Raw genomic sequence first — 19010 nt, 5'->3', positions numbered from 1 at the left:
CCTAAGAACCAGGTCAGCAGAGCTGCTCCTGAGCCAGAGAACAAGGCTAGAGGGCTGCTGCAGAGCCAGAGATACCAGGTCAGCAGAGCTGCTTTAGAGGGAGAGAACCAGGTCAGCAGAGCTGCTGTAGCCCCAGGGAACCAGGTCAGCAGAGCTGCTGTAGAGCCAGAGAACCAGGTCAACAGAGCCGCTCTAGAGCCAGAGAAACAGGTCAGCAGAGCCGCTTTAGAGCCAGAGAACCAGGTCAACAGAGCCGCTGTAAAGCCAGAGAACCAGGTCAGCAGAGCTGCTGTAGAGCCAGAGAACCAGGTCAGCAGAGCTGCTCTAGAGCCAGAGAACTAGGTCAGCGGAGCCAGAGCCGCTCTAGAGCCACAGAACTAGGTCAGCAGAGCTGCTTTAGAGCCAGAGAACCAGGTCAACAGAGCCGCTGTAGAACCAGAGAACCAGGTCAGCAGAGCTGCTTTAAAGCCAGAGAACCAGGTCAGCAGAGCCGCTGTAGAGCAAGAGAACAAGGCCAGCAGAGCTGCTGTAGAGCCAGAGAACCAGGGCAGCAGAGCAGCTCTACAGCCAAAGAACCAGGTCAGCAGAGCCGTTGTACAGCCTGAGAACCAGGCCAGCAAAGCTGCTTTAGAACCAAAGAACCAGGTCAGCAGAGCTGCTCTAGAACCAGAGAACCAGGTCAGCAGAGCTGCTTTAGAGCCAGAGAACCAGGTCAGCAGAGCTGCTTTAGAGCCAGAGAACCAGGTCAGCTGAGCTGCTGTAGAGCCAGAGATCCAGGTCAGCAGAGCTGTTGTAGAGCCAGAGAACCAGGTCAGCAGAGCCGCTCCAGAGCCAGAGAACCAGGTCAGCAGAGCCGCTTTAGAGCCAGAGAACCAGGTCAACAGAGCCACTGTAAACCTAGAGAACCAGGTCAGCAGAGCTGCTTTAGAGCCAGAGAACTAGGTCAGCAGATCTGCTTTAGAGCCAGGTCAGCAGATCTCCTTTAGAACCAGAGAACCAGGTCAGCAGAGCCGCTGTAGAGGCAGAGAACCAGGTCAGCAGAGCCGTTGTAGAGCCAGAGAACCAGGTCAGTAGAGCTGCTGTAGAGCCAGAGAACCAGGTCCGCAGAGCCGCTCTAGAGCCAGAGAACCAGGTCAACAAAGCTGCTTTAGAACCAGAGAAACAGGTCAGCAGAGCCATTGTAGAGCCAGAGAACCAGGTTAGCAGAACTGCTGTAGAGCCAGAGAACAAGGTGTGAGAAGTTGGCCTGGCATATGCTGGTCACTAGTTTTAGTGGCCACCTTGCACCAGTCCAATTCGACTCTTATGGTAGATAGGTTTAAGACAACCTTTTAAAGAAAGCTATCCTAGTGGTAGCTGTGGAGAGCAGCCTTCAGGCTAAGTCTCAGGAATGTAAAGCAGCTTGTTTTACCTCATAATCTCTTGAATTACCAAATGAAAACACACAGGTATATTTATCAAATATATATGTATTTATTTCTAGACACACTCTACTAATCTCTTTATTAGAACCCAGATACACATTCAAATGTCAACAGTTCTCAATAAATTAAGCACAAATATGGCTGAAGCCCTAGGGGCGTACCAGACCATATACTAAAAAAATGGGTTAACAAAGTTGACTTGCAAAATGACAAAGCCTAGGGCCTTGGGAATTGCTGGGGCTTCACCACTGCAGTGTTAGCAGGTAAGTAACAAGCCCACGGGAGACGCGTGCAGTGTCTAAACACAGCCGCTGGTTTCCTATAGGTTACAATGGAGCAAGTCGCGGTTTGTATTTTAAAGTTTTAGGGCACTTCGAAGAAGTCAACAAGCAAGCCACTTACAAGGTAAGTATTTCGAGGGCCAACACACACTTGGGCACCGGAGTGCACGAGTTACCTCACTCAGGAAAGCCGGGTGCATGGGTGTCTTTTGGTGTCGGGTCGCGATGCTGTTTTCAATGGAGACCAATAAAGACTTGCTGCTTGAGACGACTGAAGAGGTGTCCGCTGGAATCCGAAGGTGGATTGAAGATGAAGAGGACCTGAAAATTGAAGGGACAGTGTTCAAAGTCACTTGCCAGTGACTGGTGGCCAGCAAGATGGATGACCACAGATGTCGCGTCGCTTCAGGTCGTCGATGGTGTTTTGTCTCTTCGCTCACGAGGTCCAGAAGGGATCGACGATGCCCAGCAGCTGGATTCGGAGTGACCCACGACGTCTGCAGCTGATGACGGTGTCGGCAACCGGATTGGAGCCAACAAGCCTTGGCAACTGCAAGTCTCGTATGGACTGTAGATAGTCGGTGATGCAGACCAGCAATGTCTGATGGACTTACCCAGCGAGGGTAAATGAGGACAGGCCTGGAGCAACCAGGAGAGCCCTTTGAATCGTTGAGAAAGTCTTTGGGGGACCCACTAGCCTACGGGCAAGTGATCGCGAAGACGCCACCACAGGAAAAGTTTCACAGGAGCCCACGGTCACTCGGGACGGGGTAGGCTGCTGATTTTTGGAACAAGACCTGCTGGGGACTTGGGCCATAAATGGTCCAAAGCACAAGTTCGTAGAACGTTGTTTAGGGTTTGCACTCGAAATCAGTGCACGGTTCCCAGGTATTGCAGTTCCTCGTCACTCGTGGGGTTCAGATGCCACAGCTTCGCTGGGGACTCAAAATGGCTGTTGAGAGGTCAGGAAATCTGCTTCTGGGGCCGCAGGGACATCGGACTCCGGCGGGCGCGGTGAAGTTTGCAACCGTTGATTGAGGTTATTGGTGCCTGCCAAGCAGGGGAGTCACTCCTTGACTCCAAGGGAGATTCTTCAGTCTTCCAAAGGTAGTGGAACGTCGAAGGGCCAGGATTCGTCTTTGTAGAGCGTCATCCAGGGTAATCTGAATTGCATTGGCAATGCTTGCTATCTTATAGTGAAGATAGGGGAGGGACTAGCTCTATGACCACTCCTCTAGGAGGGTCAGAGTAGTGGGTGGTTACACCCACTTCCCTTTGTCCAGTTTCGCGCCAGAGCATGGGCAGGTAGCCCCTGAACCGGTTTGAGCTGGCATATGCACAGAGGAGCCTACTGCTCCCCCAGTGCAGGACTTCAAAGCACTCTAAGAGTGCACCCACCCAGCTCCAATACACTAAATCTTGTCTCGGAGGTGGTGACACCTCCCTGTGACAAGATGCCTTTTGTTGGGCTTCCTCCACTGCGAGTTTCGGTCAGCAGCAGGAGGGCAGCCCAGTGTCTGTGCTGGCGGCATCCATTTTGTGATGCCAGGTGTTGGACTTGGCCCTTCTGGCAGGTTCACCCCTGAACTTTTTGCTCTTTATTGGTGACTTGGCGTGGTAATTGTTTGGTCTCTGCGCACTTTCCCTGTGTCCCAGGGTAAAGTGCGTGCGTGCTCTGAGTGCATGTGGTGAGATAGGCCTGCCCTCCCATAGGAATACATGGGGAATGTATGTGTCCCTAGTAGTTCCTGATGCGTGGGGTGTGCAGGCCCGAGTTTGGTATGTGCGGACTCGTGGGAGTGAATGCTGCGCGATGATGTGTGCGGCGTGCATGTACCTAGTGTGGAAGTGCCACTTCTAGAAGTGGGCACTTCTGTGTGCAGTGTGTCTGTCGCGTGATTGGCTGGTCATGTCAGGTGACGGGCTAGGGATTCCCCAGAGTCAGGATGAGTCACCCAGTGGTGAATGGGGAGATCAGCAGCTAGATGGGTGGGAGGAGTACACCTGGGTCCTGAATAGGACAGGGTTTTCCACACACAATGCTGGCCCCGCCCCCTGTGGTGCGACTGACGACCCTAGCCCTGCCAGTGAATAGAGTGAGGGGCTGAGCACATCAAGGGTGCTCCCCAACCAGCTGCGACTGGTTTTCCCCCTCACCCTGAACCCAGAACAAAGGGTTTGCCTGTATAAAAATGGGGCTGTGTCCCCACAGAAACTGTTCTCTTCCAGGATCCTGAGGGGGTGGCTGCTGCTGCTGGAGGCCAGGAGGAACCGCCACTTTGGACTGCCTCCCTGCCTGGAGGGCCCAGTGAGCTGGCCCCTGGCCCAGCCTTGCCCCCTGCCCACCTTCCTAAGGACTTTGTTGTTATCCTTCTTATAGCGCTGGGAGCGCTTTATTGGCACCCCTAAGCGCCTGGAAGCGCTTTTCTTTCTCCTGCGCGCCTGGAAGCGCTCTGTGTTTCACCTCTAGCGCTGGGAGCGCTTTAGTTGTGGCCAAGCAGCGCGGCGCTGCAATGATCAGCGAGGGAACCCCGACGTAGGGATTCCCTGCTATTTTCGCCATCTTCAAACGCGGGTGCCCACCCCGCATTGTGGTGCTTGCGGGAGCCTACCCCGCTTATCGGTAAATTAATATCCCTAGCGGGTGCCCACCCCGCCAGGGACCTTGCCGTATTGAATTTCACCCCCCCTCGCGGGTGCCCACCCCGCGTCACCGCAATCGCAACTCACCGCCGCAGCCCAGGAAGTCAGGCAACGCTGACTGGGACGTGGGCGGGACTTTGAAGCAGGAAGCGACGAGAGCCCACCTCGCGCTCCTGCACTGGCCAGAGGAGGAGAGGAATCCGGAAGCTGGGAGCCCGGCAGGCTCCGCTCACCAAGTCCCGGGTCCCAGGAGGGGGCCCGGGCGAAAGGAAGAGCCGCGCCGCCGAGACCGGAGCAGCAGTCCCGGTGAGTGGAGGGGGCTCCTGGCTGGCTGGTGAACGGGGGGGTGCGCTCCAACCACGGGGGCATTGGTGCATTGCTGGGATTAGAGTCCGCCGGGACTCCAACGTTAGGGGCAGCATTCTTTACCTGGGAGCCCACGAGGCTCCCCCGCATACGGGGGCAGTTCTTTTGATGCGCAGAGCGGCCCCGGAAGGCAGCGGGCCACTCCAACGTTACCCCCCACATTTGTGCACGAGCCCATCGAGGCTCCAACGTCGGGGGACATTCTCGTTCTTCAGAGCCCCGTCAAAGCTCCAACGACGGGGGCATTTCGTGTATGCACAGAGCGGCCCCGGAAGGCAGCGGGCTGCTCCTACGTTATCTAGGGGGCATTCCTTGTTGTAGAGCCCAGAGGGGCTCAGGAGGCCATAACTGTTCTAAAGGCACAGTGGTGCCCACGCTCATTGTCCACAGCTGCCCAGCACTTAGTGGGCAGCTGCAACGTTTAGGTTGGGGCCTCTGTGTTTTAGCTTGCGCAGCTTGCGCAGCCGTGCCCTGACTTCTCTGGACGCAGGGCGTCCTTGCCCCTACTAGGCCAGTTGGCCCAGGGACTGCCACAGTAGTGGCTAATGTGAGTTTTGGCGCCATTGTACCTTTTCTGCACCTCTGAATGTGTTTATGCGTCATGTGCTGTGCTTTACACCTCTGAATGTTATGCATCATGTGTTTATGTGCTTGGACCCCTACAGGTATTGTGATACTTAGGTGGTTGTTTTCTCCCTAGTACAGGTGGTGCTAGTGAGGTCCTGATTCCCTGCGCAATATTTTCCTAAGGTGGTTAGGGTTGCGTAGGTGGTACTTACCTGATACCAGTAGTTACTGGTTGTGTGCTACATATGTTATTTTATACTACAGTATTATTCCTATGTTCTAAGAGTGCTAATTCCGGACAGCGGTCCAGGTGGCCCTGTCCCCTGTATATATAATCCCTTGTAAATTCTGCCCGTGCCTGTTGGCACATTGTAGAGTGTGTGTTTTTATCTAATGTGTTGTGTATAATACAAAGGCTATTTTTATAGAATACCTTGTGTGGAGTTTCCTTTGTGGTGGGCCTTGGGTGTTGTTGCTGGGTGCGCGCGCAAACGCTTTACACATCGCCTCAGGGATAAGCCTGTCTGCTCGTGCCAAGCTACCAAGGGGGTGAGCAGGGGTTATCTTTGGCGTGTAACTCCCCAGCCCTGACTAGAGTGGTGGTTTCTGTCTGGCTTTGGCGCAAGCCCTAGCCAACCAGAAATCCCATTTCTAACATTGGTGGCAGCGGTGGGATTCGAACCCCTTCTGGCAGGTTCACCCCTGAACTTTTTGCTCTTTATTGGTGACTTGGCGTGGTAATTGTTTGGTCTCTGCGCACTTTCCCTGTGTCCCAGGGTAAAGTGCGTGCGTGCTCTGAGTGCATGTGGTGAGATAGGCCTGCCCTCCCATAGGAATACATGGGGAATGTATGTGTCCCTAGTAGTTCCTGATGCGTGGGGTGTGCAGGCCCGAGTTTGGTATGTGCGGACTCGTGGGAGTGAATGCTGCGCGATGATGTGTGCGGCGTGCATGTACCTAGTGTGGAAGTGCCACTTCTAGAAGTGGGCACTTCTGTGTGCAGTGTGTCTGTCGCGTGATTGGCTGGTCATGTCAGGTGACGGGCTAGGGATTCCCCAGAGTCAGGATGAGTCACCCAGTGGTGAATGGGGAGATAAGCAGCTAGATGGGTGGGAGGAGTACACCTGGGTCCTGAATAGGACAGGGTTTTCCACACACAATGCTGGCCCCGCCCCCTTTGGTGCGACTGACGACCCTAGCCCTGCCAGTGAATAGAGTGAGGGGCTGAGCACATCAAGGGTGCTCCCCAACCAGCTGCGACTGGTTTTCCCCCTCACCCTGAACCCAGAACAAAGGGTTTGCCTGTATAAAAATGGGGCTGTGTCCCCACAGAAACTGTTCTCTTCCAGGATCCTGAGGGGGTGGCTGCTGCTGCTGGAGGCCAGGAGGAACCGCCACTTTGGACTGCCTCCCTGCCTGGAGGGCCCAGTGAGCTGGCCCCTGGCCCAGCCTTGCCCCCTGCCCACCTTCCTAAGGACTTTGTTGTTATCCTTCTTAAAGCGCTGGGAGCGCTTTATTGGCACCCCTAAGCGCCTGGAAGCGCTTTTCTTTCTCCTGCGCGCCTGGAAGCGCTCTGTGTTTCACCTCTAGCGCTGGGAGCGCTTTAGTTGTGGCCAAGCAGCGCGGCGCTGCAATGATCAGCGAGGGAACCCCGACGTAGGGATTCCCTGCTATTTTCGCCATCTTCAAACACGGGTGCCCACCCCGCATTGTGGTGCTTGCGGGAGCCTACCCCGCTTATCGGTAAATTAATATCCCTAGCGGGTGCCCACCCCGCCAGGGACCTTGCCGTATTGAATTTCACCCCCCCTCGCGGGTGCCCACCCCGCGTCACCGCAATCGCAACTCACCGCCGCAGCCCAGGAAGTCAGGCAACGCTGACTGGGACGTGGGCGGGACTTTGAAGCAGGAAGCGACGAGAGCCCACCTCGCGCTCCTGCACTGGCCAGAGGAGGAGAGGAATCCGGAAGCTGGGAGCCCGGCAGGCTCCGCTCACCAAGTCCCGGGTCCCAGGAGGGGGCCCGGGCGAAAGGAAGAGCCGCGCCGCCGAGACCGGAGCAGCAGTCCCGGTGAGTGGAGGGGGCTCCTGGCTGGCTGGTGAACGGGGGGTGCGCTCCAACCACGGGGGCATTGGTGCATTGCTGGGATTAGAGTCCGCCGGGACTCCAACGTTAGGGGCAGCATTCTTTACCTGGGAGCCCACGAGGCTCCCCCGCATACGGGGGCAGTTCTTTTGATGCGCAGAGCGGCCCCGGAAGGCAGCGGGCCGCTCCAACGTTACCCCCCACATTTGTGCACGAGCCCATCGAGGCTCCAACGTCGGGGGACATTCTCGTTCTTCAGAGCCCCGTCAAAGCTCCAACGACGGGGGCATTTCGTGTATGCACAGAGCGGCCCCGGAAGGCAGCGGGCTGCTCCTACGTTATCTAGGGGGCATTCCTTGTTGTAGAGCCCAGAGGGGCTCAGGAGGCCATAACTGTTCTAAAGGCACAGTGGTGCCCACGCTCATTGTCCACAGCTGCCCAGCACTTAGTGGGCAGCTGCAACGTTTAGGTTGGGGCCTCTGTGTTTTAGCTTGCGCAGCTTGCGCAGCCGTGCCCTGACTTCTCTGGACGCAGGGCTTCCTTGCCCCTACTAGGCCAGTTGGCCCAGGGACTGCCACAGTAGTGGCTAATGTGAGTTTTGGCGCCATTGTACCTTTTCTGCACCTCTGAATGTGTTTATGCGTCATGTGCTGTGCTTTACACCTCTGAATGTTATGCATCATGTGTTTATGTGCTTGGACCCCTACAGGTATTGTGATACTTAGGTGGTTGTTTTCTCCCTAGTACAGGTGGTGCTAGTGAGGTCCTGATTCCCTGCGCAATATTTTCCTAAGGTGGTTAGGGTTGCGTAGGTGGTACTTACCTGATACCAGTAGTTACTGGTTGTGTGCTACATATGTTATTTTATACTACAGTATTATTCCTATGTTCTAAGAGTGCTAATTCCGGACAGCGGTCCAGGTGGCCCTGTCCCCTGTATATATAATCCCTTGTAAATTCTGCCCGTGCCTGTTGGCACATTGTAGAGTGTGTGTTTTTATCTAATGTGTTGTGTATAATACAAAGGCTATTTTTATAGAATACCTTGTGGGGAGTTTCCTTTGTGGTGGGCCTTGGGTGTTGTTGCTGGGTGCGCGCGCAAACGCTTTACACATCGCCTCAGGGATAAGCCTGTCTGCTCGTGCCAAGCTACCAAGGGGGTGAGCAGGGGTTATCTTTGGCGTGTAACTCCCCAGCCCTGACTAGAGTGGTGGTTTCTGTCTGGCTTTGGCGCAAGCCCTAGCCAACCAGAAATCCCATTTCTAACACCAGGGCTCTAGGAGATTTCTACCGTTTAGTACAGTGGGTACATGTCATCCCCTCTAGAAGGGTGGGATCATACTCCCACACCAGTTGCTGGTGTGGGGGTATGATTCCAAGTTGTTTGACACCAAACACGACATGTTTTGATGCAGTCATTCCAAAGTTAGCATTTACCGCGAGGTTATAATGCACTTAAGAGTATATGGTTTAACCGCATCCACAAACCGCAGCAGAGAATAGACTCTGCCAGCTGCAGAGGGGTCCTGCTCATGCAGAAGCACCCCCTCACATAGTAAACCAAGCACCCTGCCCTCAGGATTGATAGGGCCTGCAATAGGGTTTATATGTGTGTGTATGGTGAGATATAGGAACCTATACCTCAGTGAGGAGTGCTAACACTACCTCACACAGGCTGCAGTAGCAGGCCTGTGGTGTCAGATTGAGAATGCTTTCCAGGGGTGGCATAATACATGCTGCAGCCCCTGGTAGGCCTGTGAAGTACCAATGCCCTAGGTACCTAAAGTACCATATACTAGGGGCTCATAAGGTACCACAGTATCCAATCATTAGTGCATCTAATATGCACACCAAGTTGTTTAGAGAGATCAGTGAGACTGGGGCCCTGATTAGCAGGGACCCAGCCAGACTATAGCCAGAAACCAGTGTATACATCAGAAAAAAAGTGGGGGCAACATAAGTGCAGATCCTACTCTCCTACAGACAGTGCATTAAAATTCCTACCTTTTACCCTCCACCACATCCCACTAAGGAGGAGGCGAGATTACACCAGCTAGACCCTGGAGGGCATCCAGTTATTTTACGGACTGCACAAAGGAAGATCAGACAGACCTATCTCCTGAGGCGGAAGCCGAGAGCATTTACTCGCGCACTTACGCTATTTTAAAAATTGATTGTCACTAATAACTTGTATTATTTTAAAAATCACCAGCTAGTGAGATCACTTTCAGAGCACTCGCTCGAATCAGACAGGCACGCACAGCGGATCTCAGCGCTGCCGCGCAGCCTCCCACAACACTCCCCCTGACGCCATTACCGGCCACGAGAGAGGCCACGCCCCTTTTTAGGCCACGCCCATTCAATCCCCTCCTCCCGGCATAAATCATGTGCATCTACCGGAAGCGCAGCGGACGAGCGCAGCAGGAGCGCCGTTTGCGCGCCGAAGGCGCGGCTAGGGTAAGCCCGTCTGCGCCCGTCCGCAAAAAAAAAAAAAAAAGGACGGGCCCTAGGGCACGCCACGCTGACCATCTTATCATGTATTCACCTCAATCACTCAGAGATCTACAATATACTGCCACCACGCCATCTCCAACGACTATTCGCCGCATATTCTCTGCTGGCCTTATGTGCCCTGACCAACTCCATCAATGCGGACGCTCACCTTCAGCTATGCCGGTCAGGAACACCACGTCCATCAGGGTATTATATATGAACACCCGCTCGTTGGTGAAACACTCCGAGGACATCTTCATCTTGCTATCCAACTCCAATCCTGATATGCTCCTGCTCACGGAAACTTGGCTAACATCAGAGTCTCTCCCAGACATCCTGGCTGCCCTCCCCCTGATTATTATATTCTCCACGCCGATCGCCCTGGTGACAGGCCCGGGGGTGGGGTGGCAGCCATCATATCTAAACGCTTGAACTCTATCTCCTCTTACTCTCTTACACTCCCGGAGGTGGAGAACTTACTCATCAGCGTGCAAACTGACACCGGCCCCCTTACTTTCCTCCTCCTATACCGGCCTCCCCACTCTATGCCATCCTTCTCCTCCATTATGAGTGAACAACTATCCGCTGCACTCCTGCTTCGCTATCTTCGGCGATATAAACTATTGGTTTAATGACACTAATGCCGGCCCCCATGCCACTGATCTCTTCGAGACTCTTAAAAATCTGAATCTCACTCAACATGTCTCCCAACCCACCCACATCAAGGGACATATCCTCGACCAGATCTGGACCTGCAATCTGACTCTGTCCCCACCAGACATACTCCCCTGTGTCTGGTCTGACCATTACCTGGTTGACACCACCATCACAGTCGCCGGTCAGATCTCTGCCCCCCTGATGGCCGGTGGCCTTTCACGGAAATGGAGCACATACGACTCTCAGGGTTTCCTCACTGCCCTGGCCGACTCCTGCCCAGCCTCTCACCCCTCCAATGACATCGACGGACTAGAACTAGACATCGGTTCCTGGTAAGAATCGGCCAGTGACCTGTTTGCTCCCCTAGTCAAATTCCCCCGCACCAGGCATCGGAACTCTCATAGGTGGTTTTCTGACGACCTTAAGGCTCAGAAATTAAAAACACGCCAGATAGAACGTACCTGGAGACACGACTATTCTGACTCAGCTAGACAGTTCTATCTGGCCGCGCGTAAAGATTATAAAGCAGCCATCAGTTCAGCTAAAATGGAACACTTTTCCAACAGGATCTCCTCGGCAGTCAACAAATCTAAGGAGGTGTTCAGAGTCTTGAACGAGCTAACCACAGATGACAGAACCCTCCCAGCCCAGACCCCCACCCAGGAGGCTTGCGACACCCTGAACTCTTTTTTCTTGGAAAAGATCACAAAAATCAAAAAGTCTATCCCCCCTCTTCCCCAGTCACCTTCACCGGATATCTCCTCTAATAACTCCTTGAATTTTACCACCTTCCCTGCTCTAGATCCTACCTCTCTAGCGGAACTTGCCACCCGCGTGAAATCTGGCTCCCCGAACGACTGCTGTCCACCGTCGGTCCTGCGGAGTATATGCCTCAACCTGCCAGATTGTATCCTATACTTACTTAACAGATCTCTTAGAAGTGGCATCTTTCCTACTTCTTTCAAGGAGGCCATCCTAATGCCCCTCCTCAAAAAACCCGGCGCCGACCCTGCGGAGCCATCGAATTATCGCCCCATTTCCCTCCTTCCATACTTCTCTAAACTAATGGAGGCCCATGTCACCCAGTGCCTGTCAAACTTTATTGAATCTTCCTGCCATCTTGAGCCTAATCAGGCCGGCTTCAGACCCGCCCACTCTACAGAGGCAGTCATCCTGGCAGTCCTTGACACACTCAGGAGCAACGCGGACGCGGGGCTCCCCCAAGCCCTCGTCCTCCTGGATTTGTCGGCCGCGTTCGACACAGTGGATCATAACATCCTTCTCCACCGTGTCGAGCAGGCAGGCATCCAGGGCACTGCTCTTGAGTGGGTCGGGTCCTTCCTCACTAGAAGAACACAGGCGGTACGCCTGGGGCCCTACACTGCCTAAAAAAAACCCACGTCTTGCGGAGTCCCCCAGGGCTCCTCTCTCTCCGCTTCTATTTAATCTATACCTCCGGCCACTGATTCAATCTCTTCTGAAATGGGACATCATTGTCTATAATTACGCCGACGACTTACAAATCATCCTTTCACTCAATTCACCACATGCCATCAAAACGTTCCATGCAGCCATGATTCACATCCAACTCTGGATGAACCAGAACCAATTGAAGCTGAACCCCGGAAAAACTGAGCTCCTCCTCCCTGGACTCAGTCACGCCCACTGGGGCCCACAGTTCTGGCCTCCGGAGCTTGGCTCTCCCCCTATCCCAGCAAAAACAGTAAAGAGCTTGGGTGTAATCATTGACGCCGAACTCTCCCTCAAAGCCCAAGTTGGAGCGGTAGTCTCATCTTGCATGTACCAACTTCGGAGGATCCATAAAGTCCGTCACCTTCTTCCCCCCGCGGCACTTACCCAAACTGTCATCTCACTTGTGCTTTCCCGATTGGACTTTTCTAACTCCATTTATCACGGTCTTCCACAATTCCTGTTACATCGCCTCCAAGTCGTCCAGAATCAAGCGGCCCGCTTGATTCATGGAACCCCCAGATGGCAATCAGCCAAGCCTTTGCTCCACAGCCTCCATTGGCTTCCAATAGACCAAAGGGCTGCCTTCAAGGTGGCTTGCCTCACTTTCAAAGCCCTTCACTGCTTCGGCCCCGCGTTCCTCAAATCTCTCATCCGTCCTCACTGTCCAACACGTAACCTCCGATCAGCCCACCGTGATTTGTTAGTCACTCCTAAAAACAAAACCAAGAAATTCGGCGGTCGCCGTTTCTCCTACCTAGCTCCTGTACTTTGGAATCTCCTTCCTCTTTCAATCAAATCCTCTTCTTCCCTTCTGAACTTCAGAAAACTGTTAAAAACTCACCTTTTCCCTCCCCTTAGCTAAAACTCCGCCACTTATGCTCCCTCCTCACCCATTCTGTCTATCAGCGCCAGGAAGCTTCGGCGTCAGTGCGCTTTACAAATTGCACCTAAGGGCTGGCGACCAGCTGTTCATGTGGTATATAGGCAACAAAAAGGGCAAAGCAGTTTGTGGTTGGATCATTCTTTTCATGAAGACGTGCTACACCCTAGTCAAGAAGGACCCACCCGAGGGAATCTGCGCTAACTCCATCAGGATAAAGTCTTCCACATCTCAGCTGTCCAGAGAGGCCACAGTTGCTGAGATCTGTCGCAGTGTCATGTGCATCTCCTCACGCTTTTTGCTTAGATTCAGAAGTGATAGCCATTTTGCACATTCTGTTGCTCAGGGATTTCGTTGTCTTACTATTCCTGTAGGCTCCCCCACCTCAAAGGAGATACTGCTTTAGAATCTATTCAAGAGGTGAGGAATCTGCAGGTGGAAGTAGCCATGAGAAGAAAAAGTCACTTACCTTCGGTAGCGGTCTTTTCTTTCTGGTTGTCACTCTTATCTACCAACAGACTCCTCACTGATCCCGGCCACCTGATGGATGGTCAGAAGGATGAAGGCTGGTCACAGGCCACCATTGTACAAACGTTATAAAACAGTTGTTGTCCTACACAGTTATATTCAATAAGCTGTTTCCTCGTCTCTTCCTCAAATGGCACATAATAAATGGATGGGGAACTGACGTTCGGCGAGTGGAGCCAGCACTCCCTACCAATACAGGAGAACTAAGAAATGTTTCCAGATCAAGCCTGGTACCTAGGGATATTCAACCGACGAGGAATATATAGGTAGAAATGTAACTCTTTTATTTATACCTGATACTGTCATCCTAAAGCAAAGGGAGGTCCGAGAGGACAACAGAGATGGAAAAGGAAGCAAGGCAGAACAGGAAATAGTATATGGTAGAGGAAATACGGGAGGACCCTTGTAGTTAAACTATTGTTTCTCAACATCGTAATAATCACCCTTAGCATAGGCAGGGAAGGAGGGACTGGAACTGAAGAAGAGGATGTGGGTCGAAGTCTGGGGAATGGTTGGGGGTCATAAGCAGAGACACAGAGCAGAATCAAGAGTTGTAAATCATTGTATACAGAGCCAGGAGACTGCCTTCTCTACAGTACGTTTATGCAGCCTCTACCTAATGTATTGCTGATCTGTACACAAGTATGAAAAAAGAGCAAGAAGGAGAACCAGGGCTCTTCATTTTCTTAGGGGTCTGAGAGAACCGAGGGCTCCTGGCTCGAGGAGGAGGCGTGGACGTAACACTTGTGTCACTCAGTGTGATCTCGACTGAGCTTTTGATGCACAAGATTTCATGTTAGGTGGATAGTTGGTTACAGCCCCAGAGTTTGTGTTTGTGGTGCATTTGGGGCATGCACTGGGTATTGAACACTGCAGCGTTTCTGGGGCATAGTTGGGTAGAGAGATTTGAGGGACTTTGCCTTCAGGCTAGTCCATTTTCAGCTAAGTGGAGGGAGGTATCCTAGCTTTGCAATTCAATTCAACACAATACAAAGCAAAATATTTGTCATGAAAAGTCAGACATGTCTTGCCAAAGTAGGTATGTAAATAGGGTTCTCCTATGTTACCTTTAAATACCGTCTTCTATCAAGTGTTTTTAAATATCATAGCTTTTCTGTTAGCATGCCAAAGCAATACTATACTACATTTGTCTAATAGATCTATGTTTTCCCTGTGCGAAGCATAGGCCCTGCACTCCATAGATCTGAGGTCTTCAAACTGGGGAAGATCCCGGCGTAGAGGGAGGGGCTAGGCTGTGGTCAAAAGAAGCATTATGCTGAAAACAGTACCTTGTTTTCAGTGGAAAAAAGATGAGTGGCAGTAATCCGCTCTGTAATGGGCCATCACTAACATCTTTTGTCATGTATATCTTGGCTGGTTGAAGGTGTTAAAAGGGAAGGGACTCCAAATATTCTTGAAAAACCCCACTGCCATTTCTAATAACCACACTTTGGATACTTTTACACATTAGTAAGGCCTGCCTGACCAGAATAGTATGTTTGGCAATCATGTATTTGACTGCTTTTTTAAAGATAACAGAACTTAACTGCATTCTTTAAATAAGTCTAGACATGTTTAAACATTGCCGTTTTAATAGAGTAATTGTAAAATGAGGAGGGCCCGATGAATTTTTTCCACTGGGTGTGTGTGTGTGTGGGGGGGGGTAGCATTAAAGTTTGAAGACTATTTCCATAGATCTATGTTTTACCCATGCGAGGTAGAACCCCACCACCGCAAAAACTTATTGTTCTTTTTTAAAGAAACACATCAGTCAGAGTCACATCAGTGACAGTGTTGTGTGCCAGTACATCAGATCCCAAGCTCACTTTCTTTTTCCCCAGAGTGTGAATATTTTCAGTTCTGCTACACCCTCCTTGTTGACTTCCCCAGCACGCTCCACGTTTGCATTCTGAGGCTTCTATCTTGATCTGATTATCCCTGGAGAAAAAGAGAGCATAAACACAGTGACTCGATATGAGCAGCGATGAGAAGATTGCCATCAACTATGGGAAGGTTGGCACTTATGCCATCAATGCCCTACACTCATGAAGCCTCAAAGTGACCTACATGCCAGCACTTCTACAGGCTACAGTGCTTTCATGAATGACACCGAACACAGTTTCAAAATCACCCCCTTGTTTCAGCCACCATAAGCAGGCGCATCACCAGCCTATAACCCCATGGGTGTCAACCAAAAAACTGAAAAATGGATATGGACAGTTTCAGTAAATGTATTGAGTCTATACCCCATTTTTATCCCACACCACTCCAAACCCTAATCAATAGCAAAGCTGTACCACTAGTATGTTGCAACACATTAAAACAAGAGCTACCCTCATTTTAAATGGCTTAAAATGAAAACAACAAAAACTTTGCAAGTAAAAGAAACTATTGTGATCACCAGAGCTTTTGTAAGAGTGAAACTAATGGGTCTGAAATATTATCTTCATTGGCCTCTAAAAAGGCCTCAAACCCTGACAAGAAATCCTAATTTTGCCTAAGTGGTAACTAAAAGACCCAAAACAGCTGTCACCCCAATTCTCGAAAATATAACAGTGGCTGAACATGAATTCAAGGGTGACATCAAAAGGCATGGTTTCCTACATGCTACAATATCCATACAGCTTCCTAAAAGTCTGCAACTCTAAAATGGCAACAGAATACAGCATGCTCCCACACAACGCAACACTGACATCAAAGAAAATGCGCTATCACATGGTTTCAATCAGGAAAATAGCTACTGTAACTTTATAAACTGTAAAGGGCGTATTTGGATTTATGAAACTACTCGGGTCATTAGTACAGATGACTGAAAAGTTTCAGCGCTCCGTCCATAATCCTAGTGTTTTCTTAGTGCATTTATTGACACTCACCCTCAGTCACAGATCTGGGTTTAATCCATCATCGTTCTTTAGCTCAATTCGCCACCCCAGTTCCTACCCAGCCATATATCCTATTGGAAACAGTCCAGCCCGAACTGCCTTGCCAGGTCTTCCCTGGACCGGAAACAAGGATCCTGGGACCGGTTTTGGGGTAACACCCCTTATCAGCCAGGCTCGCTTGAATCCGGTGGCAAAGTTAGCAAGGGACCCACGTCTGGGCATACCCTGTCAACTTAGGGCAAACAAAGCAAACACAAGGAGATGATGGACGGAGCACTGATGGCTGGGTCTAATGTTTGTCATTGTGCAGCATTCTGTCCATCAAATGTTCTTTTTATAAATGCACTAAGCCATGTAAATGAGAATGCTAGAGCAATACATAACAAAGCTAAGGCGTTGACACTAGCTATCTGTGTGGGAACAGAAAATAGCAATATAATGGAAAAATAAGTGTACGGGATAATATTTTTCTTTGCTACTAGAGATCTCTTAAATCAACTCAAAAATCCAAGTTCCTGATCTTCAAGACTGTTGTTGGTCCTTGGGTCACTGCACAACACACCCTTGATGTGGCAAGAATGTTTTCTGAAAAAGAGAGTAAGAATCATGGTTTGACTCAGGCAAGTTGCATGCAGCTGGTCGATCTTGTAGCATCAGAGCATTGTCACCATCACACTGCCTTCCTAGGCTAACACAGGAGTCCAACCATCCTGAAAGGAATCTGTCTGTTTGAACAAATTTTGCTGTTCTAGCACCAACCTCCCCAGTAGCTTAGCTACGCACTGAAATTGAGAGATTGACAACTACTAAGCAGACTCTAGTGTTGAGGCCTTCGTTTTCTTTTCAATGGGGAGAGGCCATTCTTTTGCTTGTCTGTGCTGTAGGGAACTTTGCCAAATGTCACTGGCAATAACTTGTTAAAATGTTAAAAAGGTAGTTGAACAAGATTATGTGACCTACAAGAAGTGCTAGTTATGATCGAACCAATCAGCTATGGTAGAGAAAATGGGTACAAAAGTGTTACTTGGATCATCACGTGTCATACCCCTTTTGATAGGGCCAAAGAGCAAACCGGGGATACTGAACACCATGGTGCTTGAGATAATTTACCACTGGTGTGCCGGGGTCTGTTCTACTATGACTCTATAAACTGGGTAAGGACAACCTTTTCTGATGGACAGTACTAAACACAGATTTCTCACCTTAAGAATAACCCCAAGCTCCAGACTACATCCAAAGATTTTTCTGATCAATGCCCTCACACACTTATAGCTGGTGTCATGTGAGTCCTAGTCGTTTACATCCTGGGTTGGAAGTGACAACATAAAACGACCACCTCTGTGCATCAATGTCAGTTCCTTTCTCAAGGCTCCTTCTGATGCGGATCCGGAGCTCGCTCCCTCAGTTCTGTTGCTGTGCAAAGTATGTGTCTCCCCCTCAAACTACAAGTTTGAAACCCTGCAAGGATTGCTACCACCAGATGTCAGTGACTTGCCATCACAAGGTCGGTCTCCAGTGTCTAGGTTCCCTGCATGACTCAGAATCGTACCAGGACTGTGCTTGGATGAATCAAAAGGTCATTCAAGACCAAACTCTACGTCACAGAGCACCATAGGAGAACAAAGTTTGCTTAGAGAACCAAACACTTGCAAAGAGCACTCGACCCAATATCTGGAGGAACTAAATGAAAAAGTGCTTGGGCTCTTTTTGAAAACTGTGGCTATGACCACCGAGAATATAAATAAGAAACAACCCCACAGGCAGGGAAAAACCAAGCATTAAGGGAAATAGGATATCCTATCAAAAGACACCTGACAACAGCCAAACATTAGTATTTAACCCCAAAGGTAAGTGAACTCCAAACCCAGAAGGGCCAAAGGCAAAACGAATGCCATGTAAACTACCTTCTGTACAACAGTAAAGAAATAATTAAAGGAAAGCTGTCCGGACAAAATCCGTAAAGGACTTCCAAAGCCCATTTTATTAACATTAAGAGGAACAAACCCATTCATCGCATGGTCTGGTGGATTATTCCTTGAACCAAGAAAGCTTTACCAATCCCTGGAATAAAGAACCCTTTTAAACAAAATTACCAACCGAAGGTTTACATAATGCATAAGTTTGTAGAGATGGAAAGACAATCAAACACACCGAAAACTAACGGTAAAGAGAGGAGCAAATCGTCTTCTCACAAATAAAAAGCTTTTCCTTTTTTTTTTTAAAAAACAAGGATAAATATCCTTTCTACCATATATATGGTCGAACTACTTCTAAACATGTGAAACACAAATTCTATACACTTATGTATACCATGTATACATACATAAATAGACAGAACTGGAAAACCAACTGCACCCTCAACAAACACTGCAGGTGTCTTGGCACTAAGCTAATGCTGCCAAAAGTATCACCAGAAAGCACTTACGACCACACTTGATCTAAAGGGTCAAAATGAATAAAACAACCCAAACCTCTGGAAATTACACAAAAAAGGATATCTAGTTGGAATAATTGTCCACAATACATACAAGTAAAAATAAGATCTGATATCCAAGCCATCAAGTAAGTGTGCGTGTGTGTATGTGTGTGTGTGTGTGTGTGTGTGTGTGTGTGTGTGTGTGTGTGTGTGTGTGTGTGTGTGTGTGTGTGTGTGTGTGTGTGTGTGTGTGTGTGTGTGTGTGTGTGTGTGTGTGTGTGTGTGTATATATATATATATATAAATCAACTGCCGA

At 50.2% G+C, this 19010-nt stretch overlaps 1 protein-coding gene across 1 annotated transcript in view; it reads left to right on the top strand.

Moving 5' to 3' along the window:
- Positions 1–19010, top strand: part of LOC146869950 (zinc finger homeobox protein 2-like) — a 1750357-nt gene that overhangs the window by 1697275 nt on the left and 34072 nt on the right. The gene's annotated exons all lie outside the window — the stretch shown is intronic.

This window comes from Triturus cristatus, chromosome 1_1 (assembly GCF_964204655.1).
Source record: "Triturus cristatus chromosome 1_1, aTriCri1.1, whole genome shotgun sequence".
NCBI classification, from domain to species: Eukaryota; Metazoa; Chordata; class Amphibia; order Caudata; family Salamandridae; genus Triturus; species Triturus cristatus.
The sequence above is the reverse complement of the archived record's forward strand: the minus strand, read 5'-3'. Positions and strand labels throughout refer to the sequence as shown.